Genomic DNA, 16,385 nt, shown 5'->3' with positions numbered 1-16,385 from the left:
AAGATCCTCGCTTCTGGCACTGACAATGGAAATTTGATTTGTCTTGATCTCTGTAGGAAATTCCTTAGTTTGTTTATATCACTTCATACAAGCTTTTCAGCTCTTTCGCAGCACTCCTAATTTCTTCAATCATGGGAGTCTTGGTGCAGCCTATCCCCACTAGCAAACTCTGTACATCAACCTGCCAAGAGTCTGGATCCCACTTATTGAAAATGTTTCTAACGCCTGAGTAGAACACCTACTGGAAGCTCTATCCGGCTTAGTGTTCTGATGTGGCCATTAAGTGATATTGCAATGATCCACGAAACTCCAAAAATAGCCTAATTTGTCTCTGTCTAGCTGGGCCTGTCTGCTGGTTGCAGATCCACACTCACTGAACACATCACAGTCCCTCAGCCTGAATCTGCTGCACACTCAGTAAAAGTGATCTCCCAACTGGAGGAGTATTAACCTTCTTGAATACCATCTAGCATGTTAACTGCGACTGGGCATCTAGATTTGGAATTCCGAATGCCCATTGGCTGGCAGCTGCTATGATGGCGAATGAGCATTCCAAATCCCAAACACCCGGAATAACACAGATAGCAGCAATTTGAATGCCCCCGAGTTAATACAGTAACTGAGTTTTTATTCTATAAATCCTCTAAAAGAAGTCTACAGAGATGAATTAAAAATATATATAAAAATAAGCACAAGGGCCCAGATTTTTTTTTTTTTGCAGCACTCACCAGATGTGTCAAAGGCGGGAGTTGAAGAATACCCAGGCTGCTTAGCCTTTACAGTCCACCTGGTGTCTCTTTCTTCTTCCACCCTCCAGTTTCTTTCCCTTGATTTCACCTTCGCGGGTCCCATACCTTCTATACCTCCCTTTGTAACTTTTCCTATCTTTCTCTTCCTCCTTTCTCCCTTCCCTGCATTTCTCTTTCTTGCTCTCAATAAAAGTCTGATAAGGCCTGGTGGTGCCACAAAATGGGCGCCTCTGCCCACCACCTGCCAATAAAAAGCACTGGCCGCCGTGGTGCTGAGACAGTTCCTCCTCTGTCAATTTCAGTGGGAGACCCACCCGGCCTCACCTCCCCCTCCACGTTTCCTTGTTCTTTCGGTAGCTCCCGTCACCATGTTCTCAGTTGCTTTGTTTATCTTTGCCACCAAAAGCCTGGATTACACGGAGAGGTGCGTGAGATGCTGTAACCAAGCGATACTGGATACACATCTTATATTAACTGAGCTACCTACTTTCACGGACACAGTAATATCACGTCGGCCGAAAAACAAACCGAAAAGACCGACTTGTTTATCACTTGCCGCCTAAGGCCCTTCCCTGCTCCAGTTCGGCTCACAAAGTGTTAAGCTGAGAGACCTGGTGACTGTACTTTTTTTGTGCAGCGAAACTGGAAAGGTAGGAAATGCGGAAACGCCTCCTCGCCGCGCGGCTGTACCACTCGACATCAGGAGCAAGAGAGGTGCTGAGCGAGCGGCTCACACTCCCGGCTACTCGCAGCAACACAGAAGGTAAGCTCGGAGGGATCTGTGGAGGTGAGGGTCAGGCCCACCCACCAGGGAGCACTTTAAAAACATAACAGCAACCAGGAAGCGCTTTGGGACACACGTTCTCGATTTTTTGGTTCCATCCAAGGCAAACAGATTGACTGGGGAAGTGAAGGAAAAACAGTAAGAAGAAACATTATTTTCTAGAAATACAAAATCTCCGTAAAAGCCAACCAACAGTTGGGGAGATAAAGAACTGGAACTTTCAAGCCGTGGAAGAAAAGTCACCCAACAATCATGGTGTGACGAAGCCTCGACACTCTGAGTTAGAGAGTTCATAACTATTTGCTAATCTTTCACTTCCAAATTATTTTTATTTCTTTGCAGCCTTTCTTTCTCTTGCTCTGGATCAAACTTCGATAATGCAAAATAAGTCTGGTCCCCAGTATTGTGTGCTAGTGTCGACAACCACCGGCATAAATTAAGCCCTACGTCCAATCCCCCAATAAAACGCTTTCGTACAGTCATAACATAGCATTTGGATCCATAAAGTGCATGTTCGCCCAATTAGCATCTTGCTGATAAATAAGATGTTTATTGTACTCTGGTTCACTGAGCCACAAGACCAAAAAAATCTTATTTTGGTGAGGCTTTCAAAACACCACGAAAGGATGCAACGGTATTTTGATTTTATACCACAAGAGGGTCATATTCTGGGGAGGCAGATCGACCCATCCACATATGCCACAAAGGTTACCGACTTCATACATCAGGGTTGGATTGGGATCCAAGCTAGGCAGAGGCCCCCTAAAAGCTTAGGTGTTTTAAGTATTATAAAAAGAAGGCGGGGTTCTCTAAAAGAGGCGTATTTTCTTAAGTTCACTGAGATTTGAAAAAAATGCAAATGTTGCCAGGGTTCTTTGTGCACGGATTAGTTCACCATGGTGAACCACACCTGAATATGATTGAGGCCACTTCTGCTTAGGCCCCATGCTCAATACAATAATTAATTAATGTATTACAATTATTGCACAATACGTTAATGGGCTGACCAAGCGAGAGACTGGGAATGACACCTCCTCCCCATTGGTCAAAGGGAGGTAATAGATGCCCATCTGCCTCTGGAAAGGCAGCTCAGGCCCCCACTGTGCCGCTGGTGGTATCTGACCAGCACAGGCACAACCCAAATCAGCCACCACGCTGGCTAAAAGAGTGGCCCACATCGCAACTCAGATAATGGCCCATTGCCCGAGTGCCCGCTTTACCAATCCTACCCTGTTCATACGGCTCCTTAGAAAAGTTCAATTTGACCCTGCCAGCACCCCGCCCACCTAAAAGCCCCCGTGCCTGGAAGCACCAGACTGCTACACCTGTTTGACCGATTGTCCTAACCACATCAAGGCCTGTCCTCTTTGGTTAGTCCTATATGGGTGTCACTGTTTGCCCCTGATCGTGCTCCCTGAGATTTGATGTCATTAGTGTTCTACAGAAAGTAAACTAAGACTAGAGCTCAGGGCTTTAAGTTGGCCGGGTCCTGCTGGTGCTGAGCACCGGCAGTTCTAACAAACAGGTGCTGAGACGGGTGTCCATCAGGCTCTCCATTTTTGCTCTCATCCTGAGGGTGAAATACAAATCTTACCTCTGCAGAAGTACTTTCCTTCACTGCCCGTGATGTAACTTCCAAGAGACGAGTTATAGTTCTTTTACAGTCTCAACATTTCAGAATGGAAGCATTTTCAATGTTATAAACAACGAAGCCAAAGTTGTTGCTTATTTAGCTTGTGCAAGTAACAACTATTGGCAAAGTCAATAGTACTGGCTTGTTGTAGGCGGAATGTTACTTGTTGTAAACATCATTATTGGACCTTACACTTCAAACACAGATTTTTCAGGGCAAGCGGTCGTGGAGTTGTTATTTTGCTTTTAAATTTGGGAGTATCTCTACCATACCTTCCCCTTGTCACAAAGCATCAATCCAACTCATTGTTCCACTAATGACATATTTTCTTACACCCACCCCCCCCCCACTTAAAACTTTTGTAGTTTGTTTCTTAAATGTATTGCAGGTATATTACAAAACGGTTGCACTGTTGTAAACAATTGCAATCTATTTGCACTTCTTTTACGTTTTACGTCACAGACAAAAGAGTAAATAGTATGTGCATCGGTGCTAAGATGGCAAACAGGGATTTTACATTCGTTTTTGGTGTGTTTACCAAAGATAAAGCGTGTAAAATACTTTTTCTCAACTTTTCATACTTGAAACATTGTGATAGCAGTGCAAAATAAATTTGCTCAATTTTAATTCTTTAAAAAAGAGTCTAAGTCTTCCTTGTTAAATTGTCTATGACTGGGGCTGCCAACTGGTAGGTTTCTACTGGCATAACCATTATTTTAATGCATCGGTTGGTACAAAAATGTGGAAAATCACCTAAAAATGGCATTTTTCACACTTATAACTATAGAATTCAAGCAGCACATATAAAAAGAAAAGCACTTTAAACGTGCTATTGAGCTGCTTTAATGGTTCCTGGTTGATAAGTAAAGTAAGCCAAAATAGAATAGTCATGTTTCAAATGAATACAGATGTTTTTATGTGTTCTACTTAAGTATTACGTCTTGGTGTTTGCAAACTCTTCAAACATGAACAAATGGCTGCTATTTTCTTTTGGAAAGGTGGCAGCCCTATCTATAACACAATTAAAATGAATTATATGGAATGGTTCCATTATCTATTTTCTCTTTGAGGCCTGTTGCAAAAGCTCGCTGTAATAGAGACTGGAGCAAAATGTGTCTGCTCTATTCAGTACTGCGGCAAAATAGTGTAAAATGATGCTGCTGTGATATTTTGTAGCCAAGTCAAAGGGCCTGATTATGATAGCGGGCGGTCAGACCGCCACCAACTATCATGACGATTATTAGACCGTCCGACAAGCAGCAAGCGGTCCGGCCTCCGAATTAGGATGCGACTGTCATGCTGGTGGTCAGAAAAGTCCTATTTAATGCAGCGGCTTGTGCTGCGGCCCAGGAGAAGGGCCAAGCATAAGCCGCAGTGTAAAAGAGCACTCTGTGCACATCCATGCACTGTGTGGCATGTATAATGTGGTGCTTGGCACACGGCGCATGGATGCGCATGGGGTACTACATGTGCCTCAGGACCCCTTTTCGGTGGCCCATGAGGAGCCCCAAAGTCCTTTTCCGACAGCCTTTTCATGGCTGTCGAAACTCCATGAATAGGCTGTCCGATTGGGACATCGTAATCCTGAAGGCGGTGCCTGCCTTGGCACCGCTGCCATTCAAGGGATACAATTCTTCCGCCCGACGGGATCGTATATCCTGTCAGAGGTGGCAATCTTCGCCCCGGATGGTTTCGATCCAACCGCCTGCAACATAATGCAGTGGTTGGACCGAAAGGCTATCTGTCGATGGGGCCGTCGGTGGCACTGCAAAATCAGCCCCAGAGTATCTGCAATATGGCCTCACGCCCAGTAAATCGTCTCCAACACCATCCCCACGCCCCGTTTTGATTTCATTTGGTGAGGCAAAGACGTTTTAGATATTTAGCACCGCAATTGCGTCACTTTATTTGGCGCAACTGCGGCGCAAACAATGTGCCCTATTTACAACGTGACGCATCTAGGAGATTCATCACCACCCCCTTTTCTGAATCATTTTTGTCCACCATAAGCGTGGAAGGGTATACTCAGATGTGAGTCCCTTGCTCATTGCACCATCAGGATTCAAGCAAGCCGGGCCGAAGACGGCTGAAATGCCAGAAACCGGTCCCGGAAGCTTGTTTCCTTCCCAGTATAAGAATTGGCTTGGTAGTTTGGTCTGCCCTGTTCCCATGATGCACTGGGCCAGGGTCAGACTAATTTGCATATAGCCAGGTTCTGAGCTGGGATGGTGCAGTGAGCTAAAAAACGGTGATGGATCAAGCCCTGATCTTTGGACTGGGTAAGAGTGGTCTGCTTAATTCAGACACTCTGTTCATCACCACCCCCTTTTCTGAAGCATTATAAATGCGGCGCACCATGGGTGGCGGAGCTGTGGCGCACTGTGGCGCCAGTTAACATAAATCTGCCCCAATGGGTCTCATTCCAAGCTCTGTGCACTCCTCGGTAGCACATCTACACTTAATGTTAATACTGCTGGAGCCAATACTACATCACCATTCCAATATATTAAGGCCAGGCTGAGATATACCATGCGATATGGCATTTGCAATGTATTTAGCCTCTTTGTGACCATTTTTCCTCAGACTGATTTCAATAGATTTTTCCGGGGAAAAAGACAGTAAAGTAAAATAAAGGAGTAAAGGAAATTGCAGTAGTAGGGGTGTGTATATACAACTCAGAACCTCAATTCGGTCTCCAACTCTTCCCGAAGGGCGCCGATAGCGACTTAACATTTTTCTACCATCCAATACATTTGCAGCAAAAACTTTAGAAAACAAAAGCAAATATCAACGGCATTGTGTCCATTTTCTTTTTTATATTTTTGGGTGTTTTTTTGTGCACTTGGGGACTCTTAGTCGTGACATTTTGTGTTTAAGGAGAGGCTATGCAAAGAAAACAGTTACTTTTAGTGCAAAGGAAAATGTAAACACACCCTTCCTGGATATGTGTGACCATTGCCCTGGCACGTGCAAGTGTACCCATACATGTGATATTTGTATGTTTATTTTGAACAACAAAGTTATTCCCTGAGGTTTGCTTATCCTCTTGAATTCTCGCCATTGCCTAGAAGCAATTCAGTTAATCCGTCTGTGCCATAAAAAAGGTATAAGTAAATAACGCATAGTGCCCTCATGCTTACAGAGGGATGACAGTCACTCATCGCATATTTATTTCTGTATGTGCAATGATCAGGCAGAAGAGCCCAGCCTACATGCCACTCCACTCCACTAGAAACTAAAAGAGGGAAAAAATCACCCTCCACAGAACTCACACACATCTACAGGCTAAAGGTGACAGTACATGCAGTACTTCAGTACCCATCATGTCCCAAGTTCAGAGTCAGATGTGATAATGTGAAACGGGTATAAACGAAAGGTATGCGAACAGAGGCTGTTCACTCTTTCGCCGGTCCCCTAGAGCCTTCTGACTCACGCCGCAGTTGATGTGACTCATCACCATCACTGCTCTCAGAATCAGACTGGTGCCCCCACAATCCAACCCCTGGTAGTTCTCCATCGATGCATTTCCTCATCTCTGGCAAGAATTCAACCACTGGTGGATCGCTCAATTGAAGCTTTCATCACGTCTTTGGTTGCTAGCCCCACTGGCTGTCCCCCCTTGTCCTGAAGAAGACCCTCTGTGACTCCTCTTGAATTACGCACTACTTGGGTCGAAATGTCGATGTGCAAACACAATCCATTCCCTACTATATCCAACATACATGAAAAGCAGAACTGTGTATGGATTGGAGATTCAAGTGTATAAGGATTGATGTCTACTGAATGAACATTTTAGATACATCCAGTACAGCACTGCATATATTTAATTCACCTAAAGCACTTTGTCACCGCTAGATCACCATTAGTTTATGTTTCATCGTTTTTCAGGTAACTTTTTGTTCTCTGTGACAGCCTGACTACTTTACAACCAGAGCTAATTGTAAAAAGAAAAATGAATTAAGCTGCTAACACAATTTCTCTTGATTACGTCTAGGTGTGTTCTACGTTCTTGTACAAATGTCTATGATATATTTAAAGTAATTATTCTATTCCCGCCAGAACCTATTTCACTATAGTTTTACTCTTCTATTGATGCTGTTTTCTTTTATAGCGGAATGTATCAGCTTCTGGTTGCCGAGTTGCAGGCAGAAGAGGCCCATAAAGAACCCCAACCCCGGTGAAGCTGCTAAGCGGGGGGGTGCATGACATCCCTTCCCCACCCATATTGCATGCCATCTTGTTTCTTCACACTTAGAACACCCCTCAAAGGCTAAACCACTGGCAACGTGTCACTCTTCCCCTTGCTATCAACCCTTTTTGCATCTCCGGCTCAGCAGGTGCACAGCCATCCCAGTTGCAGAGGCCATTCAGTTGGCAAATGGCTGGTCTCTGACCACACTTCTTATCTTTCATTTCCTCCATCTGTGTCCCTTTTGTTCTGGGTCAAAGTCTGATTGTAAACAATAAGTCCCAATCTGCATAAATGAGAGCCTTTGTCTACCTCCTGCAACCACCGGCACAACCCCCTGCTAAAAATAGAGGATGGCATTAGTTATCTGTGCCACTTAACCACTATCCCCCATCGGCAATGTTTGCCAAAGTGCCAAAGGCAAAGGTGGATGTGTGTATGAAAAACATTCCAAACTCTGCCCTGGGCTAGTGGAGATTGTTGTGCATTGTCATGAGTAAAAAACAAAAATGGCTGACATAATGTAACATGTATATGACAATTTTTTTTACTGTGTAGTATGATGCAGTGATACCAATAAAGACAAGTTAAATAAAAAATGTTTTAAAAAACTCTGTCCGGTAAGAAACCGCAAAACATTAGTCACAGGCTTCAATGACGATCTCGAAAAGAATGAGAGGGGCCCCTTTACCACCATAGGAGTAGGGCACCACATAGACCTCAGTCAAAAAGAAATCCCATTTGGGCAGCCTAATTCACCAAAACACATACAATCATACACACAATCGTATCACCAGAACATAACACCACCACCATCAAAGGCTAGAAACTTAAGAAATACAAATATTTTATTTCAGAATGATTAAAACATATAAGGACATAAAAGGGTTAAAAGCTCTTAGGCACCTATTATATACAAAATTTAGGAACCACACAATTACAATACTGGGAGAACCTGAAAGAAAGATTGTTTCTAATCATCTAAGCAGGCACATACATCAGACAAAATTCATTATAATGACACTTGATTTTTGTATAAATGAATTAAACAATAATAACAAATGTCTTTCACAGTCTACGGTATGCCTGTTAACAGTAAGCGTCAACGCGTTTCAGTGGTATTACTGCTTAAAAACCACCTTCTTCAGGACAAAGGACGGTATTTCCCAGAGTATAATATGAATCACAGTATTGTAATTGTTGTGTGGTTCCTAAATTTTGCATATAAAAGGTGCAGAAGAGCTTTTAACCCTTTTATGTCCTTTTAAGTTTTTTATTATTCTGAAATAAAATATTTGTATTTTTTAAGTTTCTAGCCTTTGATGGTGGTGGTATTATGTTCTGGTGATATGAATATGTGTATGATTGTATGTGTTTGAGTGAATTAGGCTGCCCAAAGGGGATTTCTTTTTGACTAAGTTCAATGACGATCACCTGAAGTGGGAAAGGTTCCTCAAGACCAATTCTAACGTCTTGACTTACCCGAGCAAAATGAGCCCTCTCAGAAATATGTATGCGTTGGCATTCACCCCAGAAATAAATGGCAGCACTTTATTCTAATGCAGTCTAATGGACCTAAATTCCCTGCAGTCTTGCAACCCCCAAACCATAACAAAGCCTAGGAACTATCTCCTCTTAATGTAAGTTTTATCGAAGTTGGTTTTATTGGGTTTTTTTTATGTTATACCATTGCTTTACCTTACTTTTATGGCTTTGTGCCACAATAAAGCTTGTTTGATGATGGACCATCTCCAAAAACGTGATAACCAAACCTATGCATCAGAAGAAGCATGCAACAGCCTGATGTACATTGACACCAAAATATTTTTCTGTTGAACGCAACCCACCTGGGTATACCAACAGAACGTCCTTCTCAGAATTTCGCGTGAAATACACACTGGGTCATAAATAACTTTTCCATATATTCCATCCCTTTGTAGTTGTTAACAGAAACTCCACACCTAATTAGAGATCAGTTTTTCTAGGCAATCGTCAGGGCGCAATATTTATGTCAGACGGTATTTCTGGTAATGATGGGCTGACATGCACCCCCGCCCCGCATGCACTGAGCGGATGCTAAGGTGAGGGGATTCTCGGCGGTTGCCAGGGCACCTGAGGCTAAGGGGTGTCAGATTGTACAGGGAAGCATCGAATCATTTGTCAGGGAGAGGGTCAGTAAAATGTCACTTCGTATAATGCAACAGAATTCCCGGCACAGGCCCGACTGGCAACAGCCTTGTGCGGATAGCATATCTGTAATGCTAACGCTATCAGTTCAGGCATTGCCCTGAAAACAATATTTACCACAACTAGATTGAATCGGCTAAACATTTAAAGGCGGCCTAACTGCAGCGGGTCACAGTTCACAGGGTGATCTCTGTTTACACCGAGATAGCCAGAAGCAATGCAGCGCCTCGCGGGGTCACCCACTCGCGACTGCCTACCAAGGTGGCCTTGTTCGCACTTATTTGCCTATTCATTGTGAAACCCTGCCTCCGAGCAGTGCTCTTAAATAAATATTTGAGCTGAGGCGAGCGTTGCAGTTGTTTTCCTTTTTAATTCAGTGAGCACAGGGTGAAGGATTTTGCTGCCCATAGATACAAACATCATTTTTTTAGCCTGGTCCTACAGACTGTGTAAAAGTCCCCCCTGGAGACGGTGCCTAACAGAGGCCTCTCTCTACCATGTTTATCTGTACCCCGGCTCTCTGCGTTAAACTCCATGCGACTGTCAACGCTAAGGAAATGTAAAACCTGGAGTATATATATATATATATATATTTACATTTGCATATCAGACTCCATTTTCTCAGTGCCCCCTCTTTGAAATATAGTTAAGCTTTGGGAAATAGCCTAGGAAATATGTCTCAGACAATGGCAGCAGTACACCTGAGGCCTAAGCTTGGAGGCGGTTTCTAGCTTACTGCAGGGGATTTTTTAATGAAAAAAAGTAATAAATCTGTACCTGTTCATAGGAGTACTTTAATTGGTGCAGATTTACTACTTTCTTTGAGAATTGCCCCCGTAGAGGCGAAATTTCTTCAGAAAGCGTATGAATCTAACAGTATAGTGTTATCGTCTGGATCTGACTAAACACTAAACCCAATAAGAATATTGTGGAGTTTTAATAGGCCTTGTATGTGTGTAACTACACTGAGTACAAACCACACGTAGTATAGTTGTTTCATTCTACGGGTGCCTGCCTACTATTAGTACAAGGTATAAATGTTTATGTGCTTACACTCTCTGGGGCATATTATCAAGAGAGGTGAAAAAATTATCGCCGTTTTAGCGGCAGAAACTGCCGCTAAAACGGCGATAATGTGCTTGATAATAGGCTCTATGGAATTCCAATTGAAGCCCAAGTGAGATGTCCTTCACATTTAACATGGGCTTCAATTGGAATTCCATAGAGCATATTATCAAGCCCATTATCGCCGCTTTAGCAGCAGTTTTCTGCCACTAAAATGGCGATAATGTTATCGCCTGTCTTGATAATATGCCCCTCTGTGTCTAGCTACACTGGGTGCATATGCAAGCAGTACCTTGATTACTGTGTATGTGTCTTAGTGCAAGAAGCACGTGATACAAATATTGCACACCATTTATAGTAGGTGCTTGCCTATGATAACATCTGATGCAAAGAGTGTATTCTGTGTTGCAGGCAGAGTGTGTCTGTTTTGTGAGTGTGTGTGTCTTCCTACTCTATCCACATGACCTAATTAGTGCTGTGGCCCAAGAACAGGAGGCAAATAGTACAGTGTTTACAGTCTGTGTGTTTAACTGCAGTCAACACATGCTCCTAAGAGTCCTCTGTTTACAATGACCGCGTCTGGCTGCACTTCACACAGAAAATGTAATCAGCCATTTTGAGAATTTATTCAAGATATCCTACAAATTGAATTCCCTAAAGTTGCAGTTATGCTTCCTCTTCCCAAGCTGCTGATGTTTCGAGGAAGGGAGAGGATTAGAAGTGATGGCACTGGAATAGTGTGTTGAGTTGTGAGTAATTACTGTCACATCATAGACCAATTACTTGCCCTTCCAAACCGACTACAGAGAATTTGTGAAGCCTTTGGAAGAGAGGCATATTATTATTGTCACTGCTAATACTTGGCCACCCAACTGAGCGCCAGTCTGCTGTCTTAATACTGGGTGTTACTGTTTAAACTGAAGATGCTGGAAAAGAGAAAAAAAATGAATAATCCAAGCAACACTGGACTCTTCGAATTATACTGGAAATTACTTTAATAGTTGATTTGATGTCAAATTGATTTTCCTTGCTCGCGTGTTGCCTCTCATCTTCTATGTTCTGTTACTGTTTAATAATTCCGGTGATCAGCCGTTTGTGCACAATGCATAAGATAATGACTTGGACCGGCGAGTGACGCAGGTACCAGCATAAAGCTCTCTGAGTGGTTGCACGCTGTTCGATGCTTGTTGTGTGGTCTGGAGTTGGGGAATTGAAAAAGGAAGGGCCCTGGTGCATCAGTGATTATAGTGATTGTTAGTTCAGTGGTAGTTTTGTTTTGTTCCGGTAGGAACAGGAATATTTATTTTTAGTGTCCTCATCCAGTAGGCAGAAGGTTTGATTACACTGTCAACCTGTTTATCTAGGTGTGGTCCTCATGCTGTGTCACACCTACGTTTCTGGCAAATTTTCCCTGCCATGGTTTGATTCCCTAGTAAAAACGTAAAGGTTGGTATTTTATCAATCTGTTTTTGTAGGCGTGGTCTAAGCCTAAGGAGTCTGTTTCTAGAAGTGAATTTCTTGTTTGTCATGTAGCTCTTGTCAGATGAGATTATATTGGGACACCGTAAACAACAAGCTTAGTTGTTATCAACCACGATGGAACTCAGTTTATTGACCGTGGAAATTTGAAGGAGGTCAGGTCAGACACACGGACCATTGCATTGAGTGCCTTATAACACAAAGTGGACTTTAGAGCCCCATGAGCACTTGTTCATCCAATCCCACTTGACAAGTAGGCACTAATAGAGAATGTATAACCTAATCCCACCGACTCGGTTGGTAAGCAAATCTCACACTAGTGTGGTGCTCTACCTAAAAATGCACTTTGGGATAATGGAGTCTGCTGCTTTTTCCTGCATTCTCTCTCCCCTTTAGAAAGAATTTTCCTGTACCAGGTCCTGGTTCTTCTAATGCTATTGAGTCAAGTAAATTCTATTCAGATAGATGTGGCAGGAGGTGCTTAACTATTATTTATGTGTGCCTATCTGAGGTTGCAATCAGCATGTGATACCAACCATGCAATGTGAGCCTGCCTACTACACTAAGCTCATGACAACAGTAGTACAACAGTGCAATTTCATTATGGGAAGCATATATGATGCTCTTTGTATGACACTCTGTAATGATGAGACTGTTTATTGAGGATTGGTTGTGCTGACATGTATACTTGAGGGTTGTTTGCAGCAAAAGGAGAAGTGTTTCTTCACAGGATAATATCAGACTGCACGCATTCCTGCCAGATCAACTTGCACATCCAATTTTTTTACACGAGGAAGTTGTAATTGGTAGAGACTGCCGGTACCAGGGAGGCTATCTAATAGGGATTGCAAGAGATATAAAAGTTGGCAGCTAGGGATGCTGAAGATCACGTGTTAGCATCAAAGCATAGGAAATCCCAATTCCAATTAAAATCTCTGTAACTATATGCCTTTCATCCCAACATAAGTCTTCAAATTTGCCATCCAAGTTTTTGTTAGCACACATAAAAGGACTGATTGGCCTACCCAAATCTTTCCTAGTTCTCCTCAAACCAGTCCTCTGTTCAGCAGCCCCTCTAGTCGCAAACACAAAAAGATTAAAGCCAATTAAGCTGTGCTCCGGGTGGTCACACTCTGATTCAGAAAGTTCTCCATCCTCAAACAGCTGTGCTGATCTAGGAGTTGGAACTGAGAATGACCCTACATGAATGCCAGTCATGACTCCGTCCTGAATGTTGATATTCAGAGGTGCACATGGCTCTGTTTCCACACGTTTCATACAGCTGTCTTGTGCCATCCTGCCCCCAAAGAAAAGAGTGCTTGATCACATGTTTCTGCAGGTTGCCGACACCCACGTTCATGCAGTCTGCATATCTCCTCGTGGCTCTCCCTTTTCATCCTCCTACCCGTCCCTTGGTCTTCCTATTTTGTATGAAAGTTTTGCCTCAATAATAAGTGAATGTGAGTGGGGTCTTTTTCCACAAAAGGTAGGACTGGGTGGCAAATTTGGTATCACACGTAATATGAGCAAAGTCCAACTTATTTGAAATGCTCTCCTGGTACACATTTGACAGGCCATGACAATCTCTACTTGTAAAAGGATCTCAAATAGCACTGCCTAAAAGACCTAAGGAAATTTGTACTCACCATTTGTATGTGGTCCCTGACCCTGTACTACAAAGAGGTCACTCTCACTTATTTAACTTGTGTACATTCAATTTGTGTTTTAATGTGTGTTTCATAATTTACTTTATAACTTGTATATGTTAGTCCACTGTGGTACTATATCAAGCTGTAAAGCACTCTGCTACCCGGTGCCTAGGTTGTTAACGTGCTGTTCCTAGAACTAAAATATATATATATATGAAAAAATCAAGGGTCATTAATTAACTCTACTTTTGTTCGATTCTCATCCTGGCTGGGAGCTATCTGGGAGCTATCACTTTGATACCATTGCATTGCAGGGAAACAAATGCACACAGTTTAACACATCACAAGTTCTTGAGCAAATTATTTGTAGGCAGGTTTTTCTACTTCGTTCAACCCCTGTCTATAAGACATATGCATGCACTTTCAGAATGCCAGATATATCTGTCTTTATTAGTAATTCATCAAACACAAACAAGGGGCGGACCAGCGAGGGGAATCAAAACACTGTTGCACAGTGCTGGGAGGAGTAAGGCAAAAGAAAACATGATTCTGTTTTTAAAAAGCACCATCACCCGTCATAATTCACGTCTTCTTGATGTAGTAGTGCACACGTGAATGTTAAGTTGTCTGATTCTCTGTTATCTTCATTTTAAGTTTAAACAATATGTGTTTCCTTGGATGTACGACATTACAACGCATGCTTTTACATCGCATGCTTTTACAACGCGGTTTTTACAACGCATACCATTACAACGCATAGTGCTTTGGGGCACTGGATAGTGAATAGTTTAGTTTTCTATTCCAACTCCAGTCCCCGTGGATAGTAGGGAAGGTGTTGGACAGTAAATTAAACCTATTCCCTATCCTAGAGCGCCCCCCAGAGCAATGCATTGTAATGGTTTGCGTTGTAAAAGTTGCGTGGTAAAGGCACTGCGTGGTAAAAGTTGCGTTGTAAAGGATGTTTCCCGTTTCCTTTCATAGCTGTCCAAAACATAACATTTGGTGCTCTTCCGTGGTAAACTCACAGCAAAATGTGATTGCAGTGTCAGAAGACCGTGGTTAGAACTTTGACAGGTTGAGGGCTTTGCTAGTTATGAAGCATTTATCAATACCCTTGCCATTTTCGTTTGTTTTAGTTTCCTTCAGATAAATATCTGCTTACTCTCAATAAAAATTAAGTGGTAAAAAATGAATCGTCAGTAAAACTCAGAGGCATACCCAAAACACCAGTGAGGGTGATTTGGGCATACAACAGAGTTGTGTTAAGCCACTGTTTTAACCAGAATAATTGCATCTCAGAATTACAGGGTAGCCACCTTGTTCTGGGCACTAGTAGTTTCAGTTCTGCTTGATATTATGCAGACTATTTAAGTTGGCACTTTGTATTTACAAGTTGCCAACTGAAGGAGCATCAAGACCAGAAAGGGGTGAATAGAAGACATATCTAACCCGGCTGACAGTTGGCAGATGCCACTTTCAGTGTTGCCATGTGTACAGTGTTGGAGATTAACGCGTTATAGTTTGTAAACTCATATAAACCATATTGTAATAGTGGTGTGGCTTACTGGTTAGTGGCGGCAGACCCGGAAGCAGAGGACGGCCCGGGACGAGGGTTCAATTCCCGACGCGGCAGGGTCGTGGACCAGGGTCAGTGGACTCGATAATTCTCGCCTCGGTGCCTACTCTAACCAGGGATCACACTCTGCAACTCTGGGCATTAGCTTGCCTCATCTTCACAACGGCCCCCCACATACGCCGGGGATGCTTGGTTTCACCCTGGAGATACCCAGTAGGGTCCATCTCACAGGGAAAGCCAGGACGGGTTCCCCAGCGGTCTACAGCACGGAGATACCCCACGTGGGGTGATGCAGGCGCTTTACAAGAAATCATTACATTAATGAAAAATCTGAAGCCAAAGGAGAAGCTGCAAGGTCTGTCTGATTCAATGATGTGCTCCCAACTGTGTCTTCGTTAGTGGTCCATTCATCGTTAGGTCACTGGTGAACAGTGAGAAAAAAATAAGAGGACTAGAAATGTATGCAGATTGTGTTGCATTCTTCTTAAGAAGGTGTTTATGAGATAGTCATTCCTTGGGCTCCTGTGTGATACTTCAGATTATTCGGAGGCAGTCACAGTGCTGATAGAATACTTCTGGGTGGCATCAATAGTGCCTTTAGGTGGCTCAAATTGTCTGGCCGTGGTGGCTCCTCGGTTATGACGGAGGAGTGTCACCCCACTGCTGGAACTAGCAGATCAAAACATGTAAAATAAAATGATAAAGCAATTAATAAAACTGCTTTATTTTCATTTTATTTTACTTGTAGTACCTGCAGTTAAGTCTTCTGGGTGGGGCCAACAGCGGCAGGAGGAGTGATGGGCACAGGGCACTCCAATTGCACTTAGGATGGAGAAAACCGACATGCACACTTGGATAGCTCCAGGCTGTTTCTTGGATATATCATCAGGGCTCAGGATCACAGGCTCCCAGTCCCTGCTGGAGTGTGAAACCAGCCAGCCCCACCCACTCCCAGCACTTCACTCATGCTGGGTATTAGCAGCATGGGAACAGAATCTGGATTTGTTCTGGGGACTGGGAGCCTGTGTGCAGCGAGATTAGGCCTTCAGATGCTTTTCATGCCTGACTGTGCCA

General features: G+C 43.2%; 1 protein-coding gene across 2 annotated transcripts in view; it reads left to right on the top strand.

The window, feature by feature from the left end:
- The window catches only part of SMAGP (small cell adhesion glycoprotein), a 264,474-nt gene that overhangs the window by 147,390 nt on the left and 100,699 nt on the right, over window positions 1–16,385 (top strand). The window contains exon 1 of one of the 2 annotated variants that reach the window (XM_086965868.1): window positions 1,156–1,512. The exons of the other annotated variant lie outside the window; for it this stretch is intronic. The gene's annotated coding sequence lies outside the window, so the exon portion shown is untranslated. Of the gene's footprint in view, window positions 1–1,155; window positions 1,513–16,385 lie in introns of those variants that run through there. 2 annotated transcript variants of the gene reach the window in all.

The sequence above is a fragment of the Lissotriton vulgaris genome, chromosome 1_1 (assembly GCF_964263255.1).
Source record: "Lissotriton vulgaris chromosome 1_1, aLisVul1.2, whole genome shotgun sequence".
NCBI lineage: Eukaryota > Metazoa > Chordata > Amphibia > Caudata > Salamandridae > Lissotriton > Lissotriton vulgaris.
The sequence above is the reverse complement of the archived record's forward strand: the minus strand, read 5'-3'. Positions and strand labels throughout refer to the sequence as shown.